The sequence below is a fragment of the Bos taurus genome, chromosome X (assembly GCF_002263795.3).
Source record: "Bos taurus isolate L1 Dominette 01449 registration number 42190680 breed Hereford chromosome X, ARS-UCD2.0, whole genome shotgun sequence".
Taxonomy (NCBI): domain Eukaryota; kingdom Metazoa; phylum Chordata; class Mammalia; order Artiodactyla; family Bovidae; genus Bos; species Bos taurus.
In genome coordinates this window covers 124,333,338-124,358,096 of record NC_037357.1, presented here as the reverse complement: position 1 = coordinate 124,358,096, position 24,759 = coordinate 124,333,338, and the positions used below count along the sequence as shown (strand labels likewise).

At 43.1% G+C, this 24,759-nt stretch overlaps 1 protein-coding gene across 10 annotated transcripts in view; it reads right to left on the bottom strand.

The window, feature by feature from the left end:
• Window positions 1-24,486, bottom strand: part of ADGRG2 (adhesion G protein-coupled receptor G2) — a 130,087-nt gene extending 105,601 nt beyond the window's left edge. For 3 of the 10 annotated variants that reach the window (XM_024988477.2, XM_024988476.2, XM_024988482.2), the window contains exons 1-3: window positions 24,181-24,486; window positions 16,781-16,855; window positions 3,461-3,574 (exon numbers count right to left, since the gene is read on the bottom strand). The gene's annotated coding sequence lies outside the window, so the exon portion shown is untranslated. Of the gene's footprint in view, window positions 1-3,460; window positions 3,575-16,780; window positions 16,856-23,512; window positions 23,598-24,180 lie in introns of those variants that run through there. The other 7 variants (XM_024988478.2, XM_024988483.2, XM_015461774.3 and 4 more) reach the window with 6 other exon arrangements.
• Window positions 24,487-24,759: the final 273 nt, after the last annotated feature.

Genomic DNA, 24,759 nt, shown 5'->3' with positions numbered 1-24,759 from the left:
TAGAGAACGTCTAAACACAGCAATGAAGACTCAGGGCAGCCAACAAATTAATTTAATTAAAAAACAAACACGACTAGAGGAGCACTGATCACTGGCACAAAGCTTGGAAAACAGGGGTGGTACGTCCTTGAATCTTAAAGTCAGGAGCTTCCATGCAGTAAACTGAAGGTCCAAGAAAGGACTCCTAGTCCTAAGGGGCTGGCAAGAGAGCACATGACGGAGAACCCCAGGGAGGGAAGCCTACAGAGAGGAACACGGAAGTAGGATGCAGCCAGGGCGAGGGTTGCCAGGGCCACAAGATGTGCTCAACGGCTCTGAGGCAGAACTCAGAGATACACTTTCCCCCTACCCCCACCCCTGGCCCAGCAAGACTCAGAAGGACAAGAGGTAGCTCTGTTGGGAGTCCAGGTATCAGTTCTGTTGACAGTCCAGAACACGGAAGCGTTCTAAGATTGGGCTTACTTCCAGCCACCTGAATGCTTGGTGTCATGCCAACAAAATAACTAGACATTGGTGAAGTCCTCCCAAGGACCAACCCAAGGGGCTCCCATGTTTTCATATCATGGGTTTTATTAAAATGAACAAAAGTACTTCCTGACTGCTGGCCTCAAAGAGCCCTGCTATAGTTTGGGTTCTTCCAGAAGGTAATCTGAGGCAAAGATTCGAGAGCAAGCAATTTATTTAGCATGTGATCCCAGGACACAGGAGAATGGGGAGGTGAGATGGGGGCAGGAAGGCAGTTCATACAGATGCATCATCAAGCCTGTTACCACTGGGGGAGGCTGTCTCATTCCTGGAAGCTCTGGGATCCAGTGCAGACTGCCCAGCTGTCTCAGGGGTCCCACTGAGGGGCAAAGAGCTGGATTAAATACCTACCAGCCCTGGCTGAGGGCTGCTCCCGGGGGTGGGCTGGGAAGGGTTTATCCTGGCACTCCAGGCTGCCACATGGGTGGAGAGAAATGTCCAGCTAGTGGCTGGAAGGGGACTGGGTGTACCGCGCTGCTCAGGGCCCAGGATCTTAAAACGGACACCCGGTCTCTGTGGAATAAATGAGGAAGTCTGAGGCACCGAAGCCAGCAGAAGAGAAGGCAGTTTCACTCTTGCCCTGCCCCACTCCTCCCTTCAAGTCAGTATCTGGGATTTAGAGAGAGAGGGAGAGAGAGTGTGTGTGTGTGTGTGTGTGGGTTTGGCATGCGTTTGAGGAGTTCAGTGGGTTTTCTTCAGCTGTTTGGAATGTTTGAGAAGAGACTAGGTGAGGGAAGGCTGAAAGGAGTTGCTACTTGAGATTTAAAGAAACACCCAAGGAGTACTGGGCTTTGTGCTCTAATGCAGGCTGAACGCGTCTGGTTTGTCAGCCCGTGCTGGGAGGCCAACCTGAGAGGCGAGGACAGGGATGTTTATCATTCCTGAAAGGGCTATGGACAAAGATCCCAGCTGTGCTTAAAGCCTCACTATTCAAAGTATGGTCCCCCAAAAGGAGGCATCTCCAGCCCTGTCCCAGGACCCGCATCTACATTTCAAAAAGATCTACCTGTATATCTAAAAAGCACGGCTACAGACTATAGTAATTCACCAAGTGTTCTCTGCATAGAGTATATTCAGCGACTGTGACTCCTACCGAAGTCAAGTGGAAGGTATTTGCTCCATTTCAGGATAATATGCTCTATTCAGTTTGTAAAATTAAACTTCAGATTTGCTGAATGGGATAATTTGGGACAAATTTGGGACAAAGGGAGATAATCGTGTCAACCTGCAAACCTGGGTGTAATCACAACAAAATAAAGCATACTTTAGTTTTTCAAAACCTCTTTCATTTATTTCATTCTTCCCTTTTTGCCTCCTTGGCAAAATTAATCACTGCTTAATAAACCTGTACCATTCTAAGACTATTCATGTGGGTAAACCTTTGCCTCAGTATCTGTAAAATACATTTGACAGTTCCAGGAGTGTCATTCATTTCAAAATAATCATGTGTATGTATCACAGGAAAAAAAGTTAAAATTCTTAAGAAATTTTAAAATGACATTTTGATATAGGTAGCTGGTAAAGGAATAAATGAACATACAAACATTAAAGAAAAACAACTCATACTAAAACTTAATTCAACTTATGAATAAAAAGCCTCAATACGGTATATGGATACAGACATGGAAGTATACGCAGATGTGGTTACTAATCCTAATTGCATTCAGAGTACAAAATAACTGACAACCATGAAAATAAGTAGAAATGCATTAGAAGCCTTCTTTGGATGGCATCCTTGACTCAATGGACATGAGTCTGAGCAAACTCCGGGAGATGGTGAAGGAAAGGAAAGCCTGGCATGCTACAGTCCATGGAGTTGCAAAGAATCAGACACGAGTAAGCAACTTTACGACAACATCACAAGCGTTCTTTTTTAGGTATTGAAGGGGAGCAGAATATGACATCTCAAAATGTCTCTTTGGTGTAAGAATTATCTTGAGGCTGATTATTTTTAAGAAACAGCATACAAAGCAGCAGTTCTGAAAAGTGAGTAGAAGTGACCCTTCTGTAAGAGATATTTACATATATAAGGGGAACCTCCATTTGTAAGGGTGTCTCCCTCTTCATACCAGAACAGTCACTTTAAATCTCTACAAACTCTTCTCAATGGAGAAGGCAAGGACTCAAATCTGCATAACACCCCAACTGTTGTTCACTGTGCTTTTCCTGATAATTCCTAGAACTGGCCTCCCCCACCCCACAAAAAATCTTTTGTCTTTAGTGGAAGATGGTATTGAACATAGTGGGGCTTGGGCCACTTAGGGGAAGTTACTCTGTTTTCATGGGTCTCTTCCATGTATACAGGAGGATATATATTATTAAACTCCTGTTTGTTTTTCTCCTGTTCATCTGTCTTTTTATTACAGGGTGGGTCTCAGCCAAGAACCTAGGAGGGTAGAGGGAACGTTCTTTTTCTTCTCCTATAGCATTTACAGAGTAGCAATGCACATGAGAAAAACATCTCCTGCCCTATCAGTAAATAAGGGATGTCACAGTCAAGAGTGATTGCAGCCCTCCAATATAAGCTGGTGAGCCCTGAGGAAACTCAGGAAAAGAATATACCTGCCATCTAGCAGCCATCAGACTGCAGCCACTCCCTATCATGAGCCCCGAGGAAACTCAGGGTGAGAAAACACAGAATACAGGCCCCAGATAGCTGTAAGTCTTAGTTCTTCACTCGTGTCTGACTCCTTGTGACTCCATGGACTATAGCCAGGCTCCTCTGTCCATGGGATTTCCCAGGCAAGAATACTGGAGTGGGTTACCATTCCCTTCTCCAGGGGACCTTCCCAACCCAGGTTCTCCTGCATTGCAGGCAGATTCTTTACCATCTGAGCCACTAGGGAAGCTCCCATACATAGAAAAACACTGAATTCCTTAACTTGGGATATCTCATTTTCTTTAATTAACAATAATCTTTTGACATTCAGATTACCTGCCCTTTGTTGCAAAACTTCTATATAACCAGCCTCTCCACCTCGGCTCCTCAGAGCAGTTCCCTTAAGGTTACTTGAGATGCTGTCTCCAGGGCTTGAAGTCCTAAAAATTCCTGCCGAATAAAACATAACTATCAACTTTTGGATTGCCAATATTTTTTAAGTCAACATACACATGTGTTCATCAAAAGATAGGTATTATCCACAGTGCTATATTTAAAACAGATAAGCAACAAGGACCTACTGTACGGCACAAGGAACTCTGCTCAATGTTATGTGGCAGGCTTTATGGGAGGGGAGTTTGGGGCAGAACAGATACAAGTCTAAGTATGGCTGAGTCCCTTTGCTGTTTACCTGAAACTATCACAACAATGTTAATCAGCTATTTCTGAATACAAAATAAAAAAGTTTAAAAAATAAAAGATATGTACAAGAGTGTTCCTCACAGCACTAATCATAAAAGCCAAAAAGGGGAAACTAACCAAAGGTTCGTCAATAGTAGGAAGGGTAAATTGCAGTACAGTCATACAGTGGAATACTATTCAGTAACTGCAACACACAACACAATGATATGGATGAATCTCCCAGACAAAAATGAAAAGTCAGATATCCTGTGTGGTACTATATATATGAAATTCAAGGGCAGACAAAATCAATCTATGACATTAGAATCAGAATAGTAGTTACTTTTGGGGGGTGAGCGTGCCCAGGAGGAGACATGAAGGGGACTTATGGGAGCCGCTCATGTTCTGATTCTTGATGGGGGACTGGTGACAGGGGTGTGCAAAGCTGGTAAAAATTCATTGAGCTATACACTTATAACGCATATAGTGTATACTTCATTAAAAAGTTTAATTTTATAAACATATGTATATACATTTTATCCACTTTCACAGATGAGTCAAAAAGAATAAGACTCTATATCTAAGAAATACTGCTTGCCACACTTGCCTACTTTCACTAAAAATGGATGCTAGAAAGAAAAATGACTAATAATGACACATAGGTGATAAATATGAGGAGAGTGAACAATGGTACACAGCTTTTGACTCATATATGAACTATGGATATAAAATGAGCATCGATCCAATGTAAAAAATAAATACTATTGGGTGGGCTTCCCTTGTGGCTTAGCTGGTAAAGAATCTGCCTGCAATACAGGAGAGTTGGGTTCGATCCCTGGGTTGGGAAGATCCCCTGGAGAAGGGAACTGCTACCCACTCCAGTATTCTGATCTGGAGAATTTCATGGACTGTCTAGTCCACGGGGTTGCAAAGAGTCAGACACAACTGAGCAACTTTTACTTTCACAAGGGTAATGGTTTCTCCAAATACTCCAAGACATGTGATATATTCTGTCAAAAAGTTAATTATCTGGATAGCAAAATCACTAGTGGAGGTCATTTGTACTGATTGTTCCTGGAAGCTTCAATACTATACAGAATGTACTATTAGAGTTTACCTAAAAATCATGGCTAACTTTCAAATTATGTCTAAAAGGGAAATCACTTTGGCATACATCCTCCTAATCTTTCTCCTTCTCCTTCCATATATTCAATTTGTGAATATCTAGAAGGTTTAGAAACTTTACATGTCTAAAACTCAAGGAAAACATGTCCAAGTTTTTTAAAAATCTGAGAAGCAGTCTTATAGTTAGGACCAGAAGAGTCCCCCACTAAAAAATGTGACATTGGTGATCTCTGGAATTTTATCACTGTTTTTTTCTTGGTAAAATGTAATTCCCTTATGTCTGGAAACTCTAATATTTAGGATGCTAACACAGAGATATTAATTTGTTCATCAGATCACTGTTCTCACCAGCAGCTTTTAGACTTAGCCCAGAGACATGAATTTCTGGAGAAAGAGAACATTTACTCAGTGTCTTTCATGTGACTAAGTGACTTTCATTTCATGTACTGGAGATCATGTTAGGTAGTTTATTACTCATTCATTCATTTAACTGAATACCTACTATATACCAAATACTAGGTACCAGGGATAAACTGTGGGCCCTGCTCACATTCTATCATGGGAGCAGGGGGGTGGGGCAGAGAAGGAGAGGGGAACAATAAATATATAAATAAATAATAAAGCTAATATAATGATAAGTGCAATGTTGAAAATTACAGTAAGGTGAGAATGATACAGTGAGTGACTTGGAATCTATTTTGGATTAAGGAACCAGCTGCTGCTAAGTCGCTTCAGTCGTGTCTGACTCTGTGCGACCCCATGGACAGCAGCCCACCAGGCTCCCCCATCCCTGGGATTCTCCAGGCAAGAACACTGGAGTGGGTTGCCATTTCCTTCTCCAATGCATGAAAGTGAAAAGTGAAAGTGAAGTCGCTCAGTCATGTCCGACTCTTAGCGACCCCATGGACTGCAGCCCACCAGGCTCCTCCATCCATGGGATTTTCCAGGCAAGAGTACTGGAGTGGGGTGCCATTGCCTTCTCCGCAAGGAACCAGAGGTGATACTTAAACTGAGAGATGAATGATGCCAGCCAGAGAAAGATGAGAGAGGGGCAGAGAGAACATTCCAGAGAGAACAGTTAGTACAAAAGACCAAAAGGAGCTTGATGTGCTGGAAGAATCAAAAGGAGGAAGTGTGGTCTGCAACAGGGAAGAGCAGGGGTCAGAACATGGCAGAACACCATAATCCAGCAGGGGAGTAACATCATCCAGTTAATACTTCTAAAGAGATGCTCCAGCTGCTGTATGGGAATTGGATTATAGGAGGCCACTACAACCGTCCAAGAAAGATAGCGGCAGAAGGGAGAATTGTGGAGGAGTCCAAGTAGAGAGGTTGGAACACCTGGAATACACTCTGGAAGTCAAAGTGACAAGATGTGTAGATAGGTTGGATGTGGGGCAGGAAATTTGTAGGCATAGAGCTTGAACAACTAGATGGGTCGTGGTGTCATACACTGAGATGGTCTCATGGGGAGAAAATCAAGTATGGCATGGAGATGGCAGGGAATCAAAAATTGGCTTTAATCAAAAATGTGGATTAGTAGGTCTCTTTGTTTCAAGATTTTTGAATTTTTATATTTAAAAAGCACAAAATGGTGACTTCCCTAGTGGTCCAGTGGTTAAGACTCTGCTTTTCCACAGCAGGGGGCACAAGTTTGACTCTTGGTCAGGGAGCTGAGATAACACACGCCATGTGGAGCGGCAAAATAAATAAATAAAGGCACAAAATGTTTAAGAACATGATTTTTCCTATACTTCCTTCCATTTTTCATTTCTATAACTCTCATTTCTGAGCCTGTTAATAGTTCAACTTTCCCCCAAAACTTTCAGCATTCTTAGAAGTAGTCAATTTATCAACATTGTTTTCTAGTGTTTCTCAATGAAATTTCTGAGCCAGTATAAAGATCTTAAAGATATTTTTGAGACAATTTCCACTACACAATAAAATCAATACTATGTTTTAATCTAACAGCGGTGGCCGGGAGGAGCTACCCCATGCCCGAGGCCAGGGGCGGCGGCCAGGAGGAGCTACCCCAGTCCAAAGAGCAGTGGCTGTGCAGGAGGGCCTAGAGGAGCTACTCCACATTCAAGGTCAGGAGGGGCGGCTGTGAGGAGATACCCCTCGTCCAAGGTAAGGAGCAGCGGCTGAGCTTTGCTGGAGCAGCCGTGAAGAGATATCCCACGTCCAAGGTAAGAGAAACCCACGTAAGACGGTAGGTGTTGCAAGACGGCATCAGAGGGCAGACACATTGACACCATAATCACAGAAAACTAGTCAATCTAATCACACTAGGACCACAGCCTTGTCTAACTCAATGAAACTAAGCCATGCCCGTGGGGCTACCCAAGATGGGCGGGTCATGGGGGAGAGGTCTGACAGAATGTGGTCCACTGGACAAGGGAATGGCAAACCACTTCAGTATTCTTGCCTTGAAAACCCCATGAACAGTGTGAAAAGGCAAAAAGACAGGACACTGAAAGAGGAACTCCCCGGGTCAGTAGGTGCCCAATATGCTACTGGAGATCAGTGGAGAAGTAACTCCAGAAAGAATGAAGGGATGGAGCCAAAGCAAAAAACAATACCCAGTTGTGGATGTGACTGGTGATAGAAGCAAGGTCCGATGCTGTAAAGAGCAATATTGCATGGGAACCTGGAATGTTAGGTCCAAGAATCAAGGCAAACTGGAAGTGGTCAAACAGGAGATGGCAAGAGTGAACATCGACATTCTAGGAATCAGCAAACTAAGATGGACTGGAATGGGTGAGTTTAACTCAGATGACCACTGTATCTACTACCGTGGGCAGGAATCACTTAGAAGAAATGCAGTAGCCATCATGGTCAACAAAAGAGCCCAAAATGCAGTACTTGGATGCAATCTCAAAAATGACAGAATGATCTCTGTTCGTTTCCAAGGCAAACCATTCAATATCACAGTAATCCAAGCCTATGCCCCAACCAGTAACACCGAAGAAGCTGAAGTTGAACAGTTCTATGAAGACCTACAAGACCTTTTAGAACTAACACCCAACAAAGATGTCTTTTTCATTATAGGGGACTGGAATGTAAAAGTAGGAAGTCAAGAAACACCTGGCTGCTGCTGCTGCTGCTACTGCTAAGTCGCTTCAGTCATGTCCGACTCTCTGCGACCCCACAGACGGCAGCCCACCAGGCTCCCCCATCCCTGGGATTCTCCAGGCAAGAACACTGGAGTGGGTTGCCATTTCCTTCTCCATGCATGAAAGTGAAAAGTGAAAGTGAAGTCGCTCAGTCGTGTCAGACTCTTAGCGACCCCATGGACTGCAGCCTACCAGGCTCCTCCGCCCATGGGATTTTCCAGGCAAGAGTACTGGAGTGGGGTGCCATTGCCTTCTCCGAAGAAACACCTGGAGTAACATGCAAATTTGACCTTGGAATACGGAATGAAGCAGGGCAAAGACCAACAGAGTTTTGCCAAGAAAAAGCATTGGTCAGAGCAAACACCCTCTTCCAACAACACAAGAGAAGACTCTACACATGGACATCACCAGATGGTCAACACTGAAATCAGATTGATTATATTCTTTGCAGCCAAAGATGGAGAAGCTCTATATAGTCAAAAACAAGACCAGGAGCTGACTGTGGCTCAGATCATGAACTCCTTATTGCCAAATTCAGACTTAAATTGAAGAAAGTATGGAAAACCACTAGACCATTCAGGTATGACCTAAATCAAATCCCTTATGATTATACAGTGGAAGTGAGAAATAGATTTAAGGGCCTAGGTCTGATAGATAAGAGTGCCTGATCAACTATGGATGGAGGTTCGTGACATTGTATAGGAGACAGGGATCAAGACCATCCCCATGGAAAAGAAACGCAAAAAAGCAAAATGGCCGTCTGAGGAGGCCTTACAAATAGCTGTGAAAAGAAGAGAAGTGAAAAGCAAAGGAGAAAAGGAAAGATATAAGCATCTGAATGCAGAGTTAAAAGAACAGCAAGAAGAGATAAGAAGGCCTTCCTCAGGTATCAATGCAAAGAAATAGAGGAAAACAACAGAATGGGAAAGACTAGAGCTCTCTTCAAGAAAATTAGAGATACCAAGGGAACATTTCAGGCAAACATGGGCTCGATAAAGGACAGAAATGGTATGGACCTAACAGAAGCAGAAGATATTAAGAAGAGGTGGCAAGAATACACAGAAGAACTGTACAAAAAAGATCTTCACAACCAAGATAATCACGATGGTATGATCACTCACCCAGAGCCAGACATCCTGGAATGTGAAGTTAAGTGGGCCTTGGGAAGCATCACTACGAACAAAGTTAGTGGAGGTGATAGAATTCCAGTGGAGCTATTTCAAATCCTGAAAGATGATGCTGTGAAAGTGCTGCACTCAATATGCCAGCAAATTTGGAAAACTCAGCAGTGGCCACAGGACTGGAAAAGGTCAGTTTCATTCCAATCCCAAAGAAAGGCAATGCCAAAGAATGCTCAAACAACTGCACAATTGCACTCATCTCATACGCTAGTAAAGTAACGCTCAAAATTCTCCAAGCCAGGCTTCAGCAGTACATGAACCATGAACTTCCAGATGTTCAAGCTGGTTTTAGAAAAGGCAGAGGAACCAGAGATCAAATTGCCATCATCTGCTGGATCATCGAAAAAGCAAGAGTTCCAGAAAAACATCTATTTCTGCTTTATTGACTATGCCAAAGCCTTTGACTGTGTGGATCACAATAAACTGTGGAAAATTCTGAAAGAGATGGGAATACCAGACCACCTGATCTGCCTCTTGAGAAACCTGTATGCAGGTCAGGAAGCAACAGTTAGAACTGGACATGGAACAACAGGCTCGTTCCAAATAGGAAAAGGAGTATATCAAGGCTGTATACTGTCACTCTGCTTATTTAACTTATATGCAGAGTACATCATGAGAAACACTGGGCTGGAAAAAGCACAAGCTGGAATCAAGATTGCCGGAAGAAATATCAATCACCTCAGATATGCAGATGACACCACCCTTATGGCAGAAAGTGGAGAGGAACTGAAAAGCCTCTTGATGAAAGTGAAAGAGGAGAGTGAAAAAGTTGGCTTAAAGCTCAACATTCAGAAAACGAAGATCATGGCATCTGGTCCCATCATTTCATGGGAAATAGATGGGGAAACAGTGTCAGACTTTATTTTTTGGCTCCAAAATCGCTGCAGATGGTGACTGAAGCCATGAAATTAAAAGACGCTTACTCCTTGGAAGGAAAGTTATGACCAACGTAGATAGCATATTCAAAAGCAGAGACATTACTCTGTCAAACAGAGGTCCATCTAGTCAAGGCTATGGTTTTTCCAGTGGTCATGTATGGATGTGAGAGTTGGACTGTGAAGAAAGCTGAGTGCCGAAGAATTGATGCTTTTGAACAGTGGTGTTGGAGAAGACTCTTGAGAGTCCCTTGGACTATAAGAAGATCCAACCAGTCCATCCTAAAGGAGATCAGCCCTGGGATTTCTTTGGAAGGAATGATGCTGAAGCTGAAAGTCCAGTACTTTGGCCACCTCATGCGAAGAGTTGACTCATTGGAAAAGACTGTGATGCTGGGAGGGATTGGGGGCAAGAGGAGAAGGGGACGACAAAGGATGAGATGGCTGGATGGCATCACTGACTCGATGGACCTGAGTCTGAGTGAACTCCGGGAGTTGGTGATGGACAGGGTGGCCTGGCGTGCTGCGATTCATGGGGTCGCAAAGAGTCAGACACGACTGAGTGACTGAAGTGAACTGAACAGTGGTAGTGCAGTGTGAAATCCATGCTAAAGAGGCTGGAGTTTACTTCTTAAAATCAGTGTAGACAAGGGAGTTCTGGAGATCTTATGTACAGCACGGTGACTACAGTTAATAGTAACTGTACACTTGAAGTTTGCTAAAGGGGTAGATCCTAAGTGTTCTCACCATACATACACACACACACACACACACACACACACACACACTTAACTGTGAGGTGATGGATACATTAGTTAGCTTGAGTGTGGTAATCAGTTCACAGTGTGTGTTTGTGCTCAGTCGTGTCCAACTCTTTGCAGCCCCATGGACTGTAGCTCTCCAGGCTCCTCTGTCCATGGTAAGAATACTGGAGTGGGTTGCCATTTCCTACACCAGAGGATCTTCCCAACCCAGGGATCCTACCTGTGTTTCCTATATCTCCTGCATTGGCAGGCAGATTCTTTACCACTGGCACCACTTGGGAAGCCCCTCACAATATACACATAACCAAAACATCAAATTGTACACCTTGATATACAATTCATATTGTCAATAATATCTCAATAAAGCTTGACAGAAGGGCAGGGAGTACAGACGAGTCTTTTAAAAGAATGAATTTGTTCCTACTGTATAGCATAGAGAACTCTATTCAATATCCTGTGATAAACCATAACAGAAAAAATTATGAAAAATAATATATACATATAACTAAGCCACTTTCCTATAGAGCAGAAATTAATACAATATTGTAAATCAACTAAAATAACATTTTTTAAAGTGAATTAGTAAATCTTGAGGTGTGGGAAAGGTCATGGGTACTGGCATCTACATGGAATGGAAAGCCGCAGACTGGATGGATCATATCAGGAGAGCACAGAGTCCTAGTGCCCGGGAAGGACACCAACCTTTGTGGGTTGAGTAGAGGAGGAAGAGCCTGAGATGAAGACTTAGAGTAAGTTACCAGCAAGAGTAGGAAAATCAAGAGTGTAGGGTAATGGAAGCAACAAGAAGAAAGTGTTCAAAAAAGGAGAAAATGTTGCTGCAAAGTCAAGCACAATAAGCCAGAGAAGGGACAACTGATGAATTTGGCAACGTGGAGTTCATCAAGGACTGCCAAGAAGAGCCCCACTCAGGACAGGACCCTGATTAGACTAGACAAGGGAAGAATGTGTGGCAATAAACTATATGCAGCCTTTTAAGAGGTTCCTCTGAGAGGCAACTAGAAATGTGGGAGCAACTGGAGGGGATACAGAGCCAATGGATATACTACATATTAGATCATGATTATGAGCTGATGAGAACAATCCAGAAAAGAGAGGAGGATGCTCGGCAAAGCAGTAAAAAAAGAGGGAACTGGAATAAGTCAAGTCCTTCACAACTGGAGCACCAAAATAATTTAAGTAATTAATTACAGAGTATTGAAAAACAGAAATTTATGAGTCCATACTAATAATAAATACATGAATAAATAAATAAATGGCAGATAACCAAAAAGGACCTACTATATCTCACAGGGAACTATACTCAGTATTTTGTAATAACCTATGGGAGAAAAGAATCTGAAGAGGTGTGTATATGTGTATATATATATAAAGAGAGAGAGAGAGAAAGAGAGAGAGACAGACAGACAGAGACAGAGAGCGAGAGCCAGACAGACAGACAGACAGAGACAGAGAGAGCACCAGCACCCTAGCGCCTGCAAGCCTCGACTACTAAAGCCCATGTGCATAGAACCCATGATTTGCAACAAGAGAAGCCACCACAAGAAGCCCATGCTCTGCAACTAGAGTAGCCCCAGCTCACCACAACGAGAGAAAAAGCCCATGCAGCAACAAAGACCCAGCGCAGCCAAAACTAAAAATAAATGAATAAATAAAAACTTTAAAATAAAATAAAAAGGAGAGGGAGGTGGTCTGTTTTCATTCTAAATGTTAAAGGGGAGCAGAATATGGCATCCCAAAATATGCCTCTTCGGCATATTGATTATTTTAGGCTGATTATTATTATTATTTGGTGTGGTTTTTTTTGGCTGTATTGGGTCTTTGTTGCAGCACACAGACTTCTCTCTAGTTGAGGTGTGCATACTCAGTATCCCCTAGGCATGTGGGATCCTAGTTCCCCGACTAGGGATCAAACATGGGTCCCCTGCATTGTAAGGCAGATTCTTAACCACTGCACCACCAAGGAACTCCTTAGGCTGATTATTTTTAAGAAACAGCAGATACAGGAGAAGCTCTGAAAACCTGGTATAAGTTACCCTTTTGTAAGAGACAATTTACAACAGACATATTTCTTGCTATAACAGACAGAAAAATGATTTTAATCTCTAGAAACTCTTTATCAATGTGCCTAACAACCTGACCCTTACAACATGACCCTTGTTTACTGTGCTTTGCCTGTTAGTCTTATAACTGGCCTCCCCCAAGCCAACATCTTTTATCTTTAGCTAGAGATGGCATTTAAGGTGGCTTGGTCCATTTCACAGTTTCTCAGTTTTCCTGGGTATCTGCCACATATGCATGTTATTAAACCATTTGTTTTTCTCTAATTAATGTATTTTCATTATAGGGAGGTCTCAGCCAAGAACCTAGAAGGGTAAAGGAAAAATGATTTTTCCTCCCCCACAATGCCAATGTCATAAAAGACAGAGAAAGGCTGTGAAAATGTTATAGATTAAAAGAGGCTAAGAAACATGACAACTAGATGCCTGAACAACCCTAGATCAGATTCTGTACTAGAAGAAAAAAAGGCTGTAAATGTTAGCAGGTTTATTTTTAAAACTGGAATACAGATGGGAGATTAAAAACAATATTGTATCAATATTAAATTTCCCAAAGTTGACAACTACTGTGATTATGTAAGAGAATATTCTTATTCTTAGAAAATCCATACTGAAGTAGTTAGGAGTAAAAGCCATGATGCATGTAACTTAGCCTCAAATGGTTCAGGAAAAAAATTATGTGCATGAAGAAGAGTGCAATGGATGAAGCAAATGGGGTCAAATGTTAAGGACAGAAGAATCTGGTTAAAGGGTACATGGATGTTCTCTGTGCAATTTTTATGTTTGCAATTTATTAGTAAAGTTTGAAATTCTTTCCAATTTTTTTAAATGGGGGGGTTGGGGAGAACATGTCCTTGAGAAGGCAAAGAGGATGAGAAGTCCAGAGCCCAGCAAAGAAGCTGGTCTTTGACACACTGGGGATGTTTCAGTCAGTTTCACAGAACAGCGGGGCATCTCAGTCAGTTTCACCTGGGCACCTGTACACATGCTGGGAGTCTGGGTGGTGAGAATACAAGGAGGGTTCTGCTAAAGAGACAGAGTCAGCAGCTGAAGTAGGAGGAACAGAGAAAGTAAAAGAAGGGTAAAATAGCTGTTTTGGAAATTGGAAAGACACAGCCACTATTCAAGCATGGTAGGATCACCAGGCGATGCTGAAGATCCATTTGTGGTTTATTAAGGTCAGGACCTGGACCTAGACATCAGTATTTATTCTAAAAACTCCCCAAGTCATTCAAATAGACAGGCAGCTTTCAGAGCTACTGTGTTAAGGCCAGGTTTCTCAACCTCAGCATGATGGATATTGGGCCAGATAATTATCAGTGAGGAGAAAGGGATGTGGGGAGTCATTTTCTGCACATTACGGGGTATTTAGCTACATCTCTGGTTTTTGCCCACTAGATGCCAATAGCGCCACTACCTCTGCCAGTCATGAGAACCAAAAATGTCCAGACATTTGCCCCGGGGCAGGGCAGGGGGTGAACTGACCCTGGTTGAGAGCCACTTATGCTACGGAAATGAAACCTCTACTGAGTTCCCTTAGTGAGTTTATAATTAATATCTCTATCCAAAACTTTGGGGTTCCCAGGTGGCACTAGTGGCAAAGAACCTGCCTGCCAATGGAGGAGATAGAAGAGACACCGGTTTGATCCCTGGGTCGGGAAAATCCCGTGGAGGGTATGGCAACCCACTCCAGTATTCTTGCTGGAGAACCCTATGGACAGAGAAGCCTGGCAGGTTATGGTCCATAGGGTCACAAAGAGTCAGACACGACTGAAGCAACTGAGCATGCATGCATCCAAAACTTTATTCCCTTTCCTGTCCCTTCTGACCTCAATCCTTTGCTAACTGAATACTAATCAACCAAAGTTAGACGACTAAAACTACTGTCATTAATAACATCATTAATGTACTGAAGTTGCTATTATAGACATCACCATTAATATACAAACTCAGGCTGTTTCTCCTGGGTAAGTTGAAGTAACAGACCTGGCCAGAGAATCGTAAACCAGAAACATCCTGACTCTCAAAGCTATGATGAAGAAATATCACAGAAACATCACAAAATGATGATTAATCCCAGCCTCTTTGTTCTTCCCCATTTAAAAAAGCCCCTAACTCAAAGATCAAGTTGGAATGGATCTGAGGCTTGTCTCCCACTCCCTTGATTGGTGCGCTACAGTAAACCCTGACTTTGCTGCAAATACCCAGTGTCAAGTTTGGCTTTCTGTGCCATAGGCACACCAGCACTTGCTTGGGTACAGAAACAAAGGCCATAAACATGACATGTTTTTAAAGATCAAAAATTGTGTATGCTCCTCATTGCTATGAGCACTGTGGTTAAAAACACAGGCTCTACATCCATGCATGCTGCTGAAAACGACAGAATTTTATTCTTTTTTATGGCTCAGTAATATTCCATTTTGTGTGTATATCATATTTTCTTTATCCATTCATCTGTTAATGGACAGTAAAATAAGTCAGAGAAAAAAATCAAACACTGTATGATGTCACTTATATGTGGAATCTTAAAAATAATACAAATGAAGGTATACAGCAAAACAGAAAGACTCACAGATATAGAAAACAAACTAGTGGTTACAACTGGGGAGAGGGAAGGGGGGCAAGGTAGGGGTATGGGATTAAAAGATATAAACTACTATGTATAAAATACATAAACATCAAGGATGTATCATATAGCACAGGGAACTAGAGCCACTATCTTTTACTAACGTTTAATGGAGCATAATCTGTAAAAAATACTGAATCAGTATGTTATACATCTGAAACTAATATATACTATAAATCAGCTATACTTCAATTAAGAAAAAACCCACACCTCTGAAATCAGATGGTCTGTGTTCAAACCCTAGATCTACTGCTTATCATTTGTGCGACTGTGGACAAAGGACACGAACAAACTTAACCTCTGCATGCTTTAGTTTCCGCATCTGTAAAATGCTAATAGTACCCACCTCGATGGTGGATGGGTGTGTTTGCTACATAAAGGACTGAGGAGCCTTGGGATACTTAGCAGCACATCTTAAATGCTAAAGGCATGTTTATAACTTTCTGAAGGCAAAGACCATTCTAATAAATATGGTGGGGAAAAAAAAACAGTGAATACTCATCTGTACACTTAAATAAAAAATAGTACCTGTCTCAAGAGTTTGGGAGTGTTAAATGAGTTAACAAAGGTAAACCAGTAAGAGCACCACCTGCCCAATAAATATTAGCTGTTAGTTATTACTATCCCCTGGAGAAGGGCAACCCACTCCAGTATTCCTGCCTGGAGAATCCCCATGGACAGAGGAGCCTGATGGGCTATAGTCCACAGAGTCACAGAGTCAGACACGACTGAGTGACTAAGCACATATTATTATTATCACAGATGAGAAATGTAGTGGACACCAGAGGTCTGTTGATTTATGAAGTATTCACATTAAAATATACTATAAAAATAAATAAAATAAGTGACTTCTCTGGTGGTCCAGTGGTTAAGAATCCAACTTTCAATGCAGGGGATATAGATTCGATCCCTCATCAGGGAACTAAGATCCTACATGTAGAGGAGCAAGTAAGCCTGCTTGCTACAACTACTGAGCCAGCGTGATCTAGGGACTGTTTTTCACAACAAGAGAAGTCCACATGACACAACAAAGACTCAGTGCAGCCAAAATAAAATAATAAAAATAAAATATACTCTTTTGTTTAACCTAAAGAAATTTCCACACCAAAACTGAACAAAAAAGCAGAGTGCTTTGAATTTCTCTTAAGATTAGTGCTTGATTTCTTCTAGATTCTAAGTGCACTCATTCATCCATTCAACAAATACTTACTGAGCATCTACTATGTCCACTGTTCTAGGTCCTGAGCAAGAGACACAAAGTCCCTGCCTTCTTGGAACTTGTTTTCTAGCAAGGGAAAAAAAGACATGGAATTAGTGAATGAATAACTAAATAATATAATTGCAGATAATAATGTTACAAGAAAACAAAAGTGGGATGAGGGGGGTGGACATTTCTAGTGGTAGGTGAGGAATGCTGATTTAGAATGAGGGTTAGAGAAGCCCCAAATGAAACAGATGGACAAGTTAGGAGATTATTTGGTGAAATGATGCTCCAGGCAGGCAGCACCACAAATGCTAAGGCTGGGAAGCAGGGAAATGCTTGGCTGACGTGATGAATAGCAAGAAGGCTGGCACAGCTGGAAAAGTATGGGAAGAATGGGGTAAAGGTCATATAGGGCCTCAGGCTACAGGAAGGAGCTAGGGGTCTAGTGTAAGCATGGTAGAGGATTTGAGCAGTAGATTTACAAGACTGCCTTTACTGGTAATTCTCTGGGGTCAGGGTGGGCACTGGGAGACTGGGTTACAGGCTACATATAAATTTGAGAGAAAAATTGGGGTAGCTACCATTATCTCCCTGGTGGCTCAGACAGTAAACAAGCTGCCTGCAATGCAGGACACCTGGCTTCGAGATCCCTGGGTTGGGAAAATCCCCTGGAGAAGGAAATGGCAACCCACTCTAGTATTCTTGCCTGGAGAATCCCATGGACAGAGGAGCCTGGCAGGCTACAGTATGGGGGGTCACACACAGTCGGACACAACTAAAGCAAATCAACACGCACCGTCATCTCAGGGTATTAAAAATGAACTCACTTAGCATCATAAGAGGATCTGATATAAAATGAATCTATCCTGAACACAGTTCAGCAGTTTGGGGACTTAAAAACTAAACAAACAGTTTTATAACACAGTAGTTTTATGAAAGAGTGTCAAATCAATGCAATGATCATCATTCTAAAATGAATACAACAGATGAAAGAGAATTGAAAATTTCAGAATACGCTTCACAGAGGAAAAATGCATAATACTTCTTGAGATTCTGTTTCAATTATATATAGATACGTTCATACTGAGCTGAGATTTATACTTATCACTGTAAATGGTGGGCAGAAAAGTTTGAAAACCACTAACAAAAGCTACCTTATTTACACATAAGATATCTACTTATTGTTCGTTCATTGTTCATTCATACAATGTGGAAAATTCTTAAACAGATGGGAATACCAGACCACCTTATCCGTCTCCTGAGAAACCTGTATGCAAGTCAAGAAGCAACAGTTAGAACTGGACACTGAACAACGAACTGGTTCAAAATTGGGAAAGGAATATGTCAAGGCTGTATATTGTCACCTTGCATTTAACTTTTATGCATAGTACGTCAAGCGAAATGCTGGGCTGGATGAAGCACAAGCTGGAATCAAGACTGCTGGGAGAAATATCAATAACCTCAGATATGCAGATGATACCACCCTTATGGCAGAAAGGAAAGAAGAACTAAAGAGTCTCTTGATGAAAGTGAAAAAGGAGAGTGAAAAAGCTGGCTTAAAACTCAACATTCAAAAAACGAAGATCATGGCATCCGGTCCCATCACTTCATGGCAAATAGATGGGGAAACAATGGAAACAGTTGAGAGACTTTATTTTGGGGGGCTCCAAAATCACTGAAGATGGTGACCGCAGCCATGAAATTAAAAGACGCTTGCTCCTTGGAAGAAAAGCTATGACAAACCTAGACAGTGTATTAAAAAGCAGAGACATTATTTTGCCAACAAAGGTTCATATAGTCAAAGCTATGGTTTTTCCAGTAGTCATGTATGGATGTGAGAGTTGGACCTTAAAAAGGGCTGAGTGCTGAAGAATTGATGCTTTTGAACTGTGGTGCTGCAGAAGACTCTTGAGAATCTTTTGGACTGCAAGAAGATCAAATGAGTCCACCCTAAAGGAAATCAACCCTGAATATTCATTGGAAGGACTGATGCTTCAGCTCCAATGCTTTGGCCACTTGATACAAAGAGCCAACTCATTAGAAAAGACCCTGGTGCTGGGAAAGACTGAAGGCAGGAGAAGAAAGGGGACAACAGAGGACAAGATGGTTGGATAGTATCACTGACTCAATGGACATGAGGTTGAGCAAGCTCTGGGAGACGGTGAAGGACAGAGAAGCCTGGTGTGCTGAAGTCCATGGGGTCGCAAAGACTGAGCAACTGAACAACATCTACTTATACATATAAACTGTTCCTTTATTCTCTCTCCTTTCCTCACTATACCTGGCATCCCCCGCCCCTTCCCTGTAGATGAGAATATTATAAAAAAAGCTCCAAAGGTAGTTTCTTTCTGGTCTAAATAAAAACAAATTGACTTCTGCTACACTATCTGCTCCTCCAGGAAAATCAAAATATGACCCTCCAAAGCCAGCAAGACTGACTCACCTCTAAACTGTTAGGCTTTTCCATGAAACAAAAAATCACCCAAACAGAACAAGAGATTTTAAAATGAAATTTTTTAACATTTCGAAGCTAAAAATGAAATGCAAAGAAAACCTCCAGAAGGTACTAATAAGGGCAAATGCCAGAACTCCACAGCAAGCATAATACTTAGCAGTAAGCTAGGAGAAGCATTTCCACCCGAGTCAGATGTTCCTCCTCCACCTGCTCCATAGGGCAGCCCAGCCACTAAGGAGAGCAGACACGTGGAGGAAAAACTATCAGGAGCAGGGGGGGACACCTATACCACTGCCATTTGTAGATAGCTTATTTACCTTTAAAATTGAAGAAAATTGACTGAAATACTATAAGAATTAATGACAGTTTAGTAACATGACTTGATTATGCTAGACCTACAAAAAAATTAAAAAGCCTGTCTATATAATACTGTGTGTGTGCACGCACGCTCAGTTGTGTTCAACTCTTCGTGACCCCATGGACAGGAGCCCGCCAGGCTTCTCTGTCTGTGGAATTTTCCAGGCAAGAATACTGCAGTGGGTTGCCATTTCCTACTCGGGGGGATCTTCCTGACCCAGAGACTGAACCTGCCACTCTTGTGTCTCTTGCACTGGCAGGCAGATTCTTTACAACTCTGCCACCTGAGTGTACAATAGTACAGTCATAACAACATGAAATGGAGAAAGAAGGCTACAATTTCTAAAAGCAATACAAATTACACACAAAACAATCCAGGAATTCACCTAACACAAATGTGTAGCACCTCACAGTGTGGTACTGGCATAAGAACAGATGTACAAATCTATGGAACAGAATAGAGTTCAAAGTTCAAAGCACATACATAAAGTAAATTCATTTCTGACAAAGAGGTCAAGGGAATACAATGAGGGAAAAGTATAGTCTTTTCAACAAATGGTATTACAACAACTGGCTATCTATATGGAAAAGAGTGAACCTTGACTCATACAAAAATTAACTGAAAATGAAGTAAAAAACCTACATATAAAAGGTAAACTATAAAATATCCAGAAGGCAGCATAAGAAAAAATCTTGCTAAACAGGAGGAAGACAATTTATGACAGGTTACTGAAAGTGGTATTCATAGAAAGAAAAATCCTGATAAATTAGACTTTATTGAAATTTACAATGCTTGCTCTTCAAAAGAAAAGTCATTAATTCCACATATTATGAGATATGAGTCAACTAAAACAGTCAGACTCACAGAGAGTAGAATGGTGGTCGCCAGGGGCTAGAGGGAGGGGGAAATGGGGAACTGCTGTTCGGACGGTATAAAGTTTCAGTCATGCAAGAGGAAAATGTTCCAGCTATCTGCTGTACAACATCATGCCTATAGTTCACGAGACTGTGCTGTACACTTCAAAATTTAAGAGGGTAAATTTCATGTTGTGTTCCTACCACAACTGTTTTTAAAAAAATAAAGAAAATGAAATGGCAAGCCACAGACTAAAAGCAAATGTTTGCAATACATGTATCTGACAGAGAACTTGTGTGCAGATGTATGGAGAACTTTTATGATTCAGTAAGACAACACACAATACAATTAAAAAACAGACATTTCATAAAAGATACACAAATGATCAAAAAGCACATGAAAAGATGCTCAACATCATTAGTTATCAGGGAAGTGTGAACTAAAACCACAGAGATGCCATCATAAACCTGCTGGAATAAAATAAGCTGACAATACCAAGTGCTTATCAAGGATGCCAAGCAATGGGATCTCTCCCACACTGGTGAGAGTGGGCAATGGAGTAGCCATTTAAGAAAAGTTCAGCAGTTTCTTATCAAGTTAAATTTACCACACAATACAGCAATCCTACTTCTGGGTTATTTACTGGAATGAACTGAAAATTTACATTCACACAGAAAGTTGTATGTGAATGTTTATATTGGCCCTATTCATAATCACCAAAAGTTGGTAAATGGACAAAATATGGGATATTACCCAGCAATAAAAAGGAACAAATTAGTGATTCACACAACATGAGTGAATCTCATATGCTACGTGAATAAAGTCAGACTCAGAAGGCTACATCATGTATGAAGCCATTCACAGGACTTTCTGGACAAGACAAATTTATAGGGACAGAAAACAAACCAGCAGTTGCCAGGAGCTGTGAGTGGTGGGAGGGGCTGACTACAAAGGGTCCATAAGGAATTTTTTGGAGTGATGGACTTCTTCTAGATCTTGACCATGGTGGCGGTTACATGAGTGCATGTATTTGTCAAAGCTTATAGAACTATATACTAAAAAGGGTGAATGTTATTCTAAATAAACTGCACTTAAATTTTTAAAGCATGGAATCAGCTCAAGAATTAATTAAGTAGATTTTTAAATGGAACAGAGTGTTCACAGACTTTTATTTGATTGAGGGAATTTATGATAATTTTTCCCAAATGTTTAGCCCATTTCTTAACATTCAACATCTCCTACCTCATACCATGCCCCTCAAATAATTTCCATGTGGATTAAAGACCCATGTATTTTTAAAACCATAAACATTTTAAAAGAAAAATTGTTTTTCTCTATTTTAAGGTAGAGACTCTCTCCTTTGTATCTTCAGAACTGCTAACAGATATGCATTTTTCCCCTCCCCCCCACCCCTCTCTTTTTGAAGTAATGGTACTCTTCCCAGTTTGTAGCATGTATCTGAAGTATCTTGGCACTCTCAGGCGGCGAAATGGAAAAATGTGTGTTGGTCGGTTTCATGTGAGCGATGAAAACGTTAGTCACACGGGAGCACCCAGAATGACCACGTTAGCCACAGAAGAGCAGCTTCTTCACCAGCTCTTTCTAACACCTGAACAAACTCACTTCGCCATTTCTGAAAGGCTGCTCCTGGTACCAGAAACACGGCAGCTCTCCTTTGCCTGCCAAACCCACCAATGAAATGCCATTTCTGAGATTTTTTCCTCCTTCTGCTGAACAAAATCATATCCATAATTAAAGTTCCTTCTTTGTTTCTTTTCTGTGTCACCAATCTTTTTTTTTTTTTTTTTTTCTAGAAAAGCACACACATCTGAAATCTGTGGGTTTGGGGCAAGGATTATTCACAAAGAAAACACTGATGCTGGTCCTGCACTTCTTCAGTGTTTTTCAACAGCAAAATCTGCTCTATCCCCCTTTTACTGAAAGTCACCTTGCCAGGATGTGGGAATGATAAAAGCAGAGGAAACCCGATAGGGGCTGGCATCGCACTGAGGCCCTGTAAAGCAATAACCCCTGAGCAGCTTCAAAATATGGCCACTTTTTTTTTTCCAGCTTTCCACTTGAGCTGAAAAAGCAGCCAACTAAGCAGTGTCCAGCTCACTTTAGATCTTAACTAAGCAAAACTTCGGACACTAAACAGAACCCCCCCAAATCCTTTGGAAATGGCATACACTTTCGTCGCTCAACCCATAAACTATCACAAAATTAAACTTAATTGTATTAATAATTAAGCTCTTGATAAATTATTGATTTAAAAATACTGGCATACCATGTGTAACTGAGATTATACACATAGGCTTATCTCTTAAAATAGCTGAGGAGAAGTTAAGAGATGGAAGAAACTGCAACATTTAGCTAGTATTTACTTAATAAACCTTCACTCTCCATCACCCACCAGCTCCCAACCCAATCAAAGAAATGGGGTCCTTTTTCTGCCTATGGTGACTATTATTAGGATCAGCTACATAATTTATAGGGCCAATTTCAAAATAAAAATGCAAAGCTCCTTGTTCAAAAATTATTCAGAATTTCGACGGCCAACTGCAAAGCCCCTCATTCAAAAATTATTCAGAATTTCGACAAGCGACTGCATAACATTAAACCAAATACAGGCTGCATGTCCATGAAGCCAGCTCTATCAGATAACATATCTGACTCGTGACGCAGTAAGAAGAGTAAGGTGTTTTGCTACTAAATGAGTAGGAATCTTTGAAATTTGTGTATTTGGGGAGAAGGTGGGATTGTAAAGCCTTAGGATCTCCTCTCCCAATGTTCCTAAGGTTTTCAGTCTGTTGGACAAAAAGTACTTCTGCGGGGCCTGCCATGTGGTCCACGGAGCAGCAGCTGCATCTGGGAGCCAGTCACAAGTGCAGACGGTCGGGCCCCACCCCGGCCGGACCTACTGAATCAGAATCTGTAGTTTAACAAGGTCCCCAGGGAATTCGTATGGGAACAGTACACACAAAGAAGAGTCACTGTCGAAGCAGCCATGGAAAACCTCCGCCGCCTGCCTCATTTGGTTCTCAGGAAGTCCGTCAGCGCTCCTTCTCACCTGAAACGCTCCGGAGCCTGGACGCGGCAAGTCGCTGTCGAAAAGCGCTCACCCGAGGCCTCCAGCCCATCCTCACCCTCAGGCTCTTAGCTGCCGCTCCATCGCGCCGCGCCCGTAGCCACCTGCTCTGGGTCCAGTCTGACGCGGCAGCACCCAGCCGTCCGGGGCCCGGGGCGCGTCCGCGCTCCTCGGGCTCCGCCGCACCCACTGAGCGGCGCGAAAAACTGAGTCCCCGCCAGTCGGTTCTCGAAGACCGCCGGCGCAAACACGGCTCGTGGCTCCTTTTCGCGGAGTGGGGGTGTGGGGGAATAGGGGGGGAGTGGGGGAGTGGGGGGGGGCGGGGGAGAGCTGGAGTCCGTTTTAAGCTTCAGGGCACACACACCCCTCTCCCTCACAGAACGCGTCGCCAGAGCCCCTTTCTCGCGGCGCGCACTCTCTCACTGTCGGGGTGCCGGCCCCCGGAGCTCGGCCCTCGGCCCCCGCCTTTCAGGGCGGCCCCGGGCCCCAGCTCCGCCGAGCCTTAGTCGCGCGGAGGGAGCGTTCGTCCCGCCGTCCCGTCGCACTCTACGTCCCGGCGCTACGCCCCAGCCGCCCGCGCCCGTCGCCAGTTCCCCGGCCGGGTCGCAGAAACCCGCGGAGACAGACCCATCCCGGCGCGGCGCGCTTACCTGCCGGTCCCCGCCGACGGCCTCGCAGCTGGCGCTCTCCAGCCCTCCTTTTTCGCCTTCCCTCGGGCCGCGTCCCTCCTACTCCCGCCCGCGGGCTGGGTACCGCCCCCGCCGCTCCCGGACGGCTCGCCCGCCCGCTCTCCAGCTGCCTAACGCGGCGTGGCGCGTCCGGCGTTCGGCAGCGACGAGGCTAGGCGCGGAGGTGGGGAGCGGGCGGGGCGCGGAGGAAGAAGGGTGTGAGTGAACCGCCCGGCGGCCGAAGCCCGGCGTGGAGCTCAAGCTGGGGGCGGGGCGGCCCACCCCACCCTGCGGAGGTCCCACCCCACCCTGCGGAGGTCCCCGCGACGCTTCCGGACTTCCTGGACCGCTTGCTCCTCCGACGCCCCGCATCCGGTTCTGCGTGCTCCTCGGGGACCCCAGACTCCACGCCCAGCCGCTCACCTTTAGGGGTCGCCCTGGTACCCCAATGCTTGTCCCACCACTTTCAGCACCGTGCAGTGTGATGGGTGGGAAACCCGAGGTTGCCCGTCTGCCACAATATTTCTGATGCAGAGGTCAGACCTCTTGGAAGGGGATTTG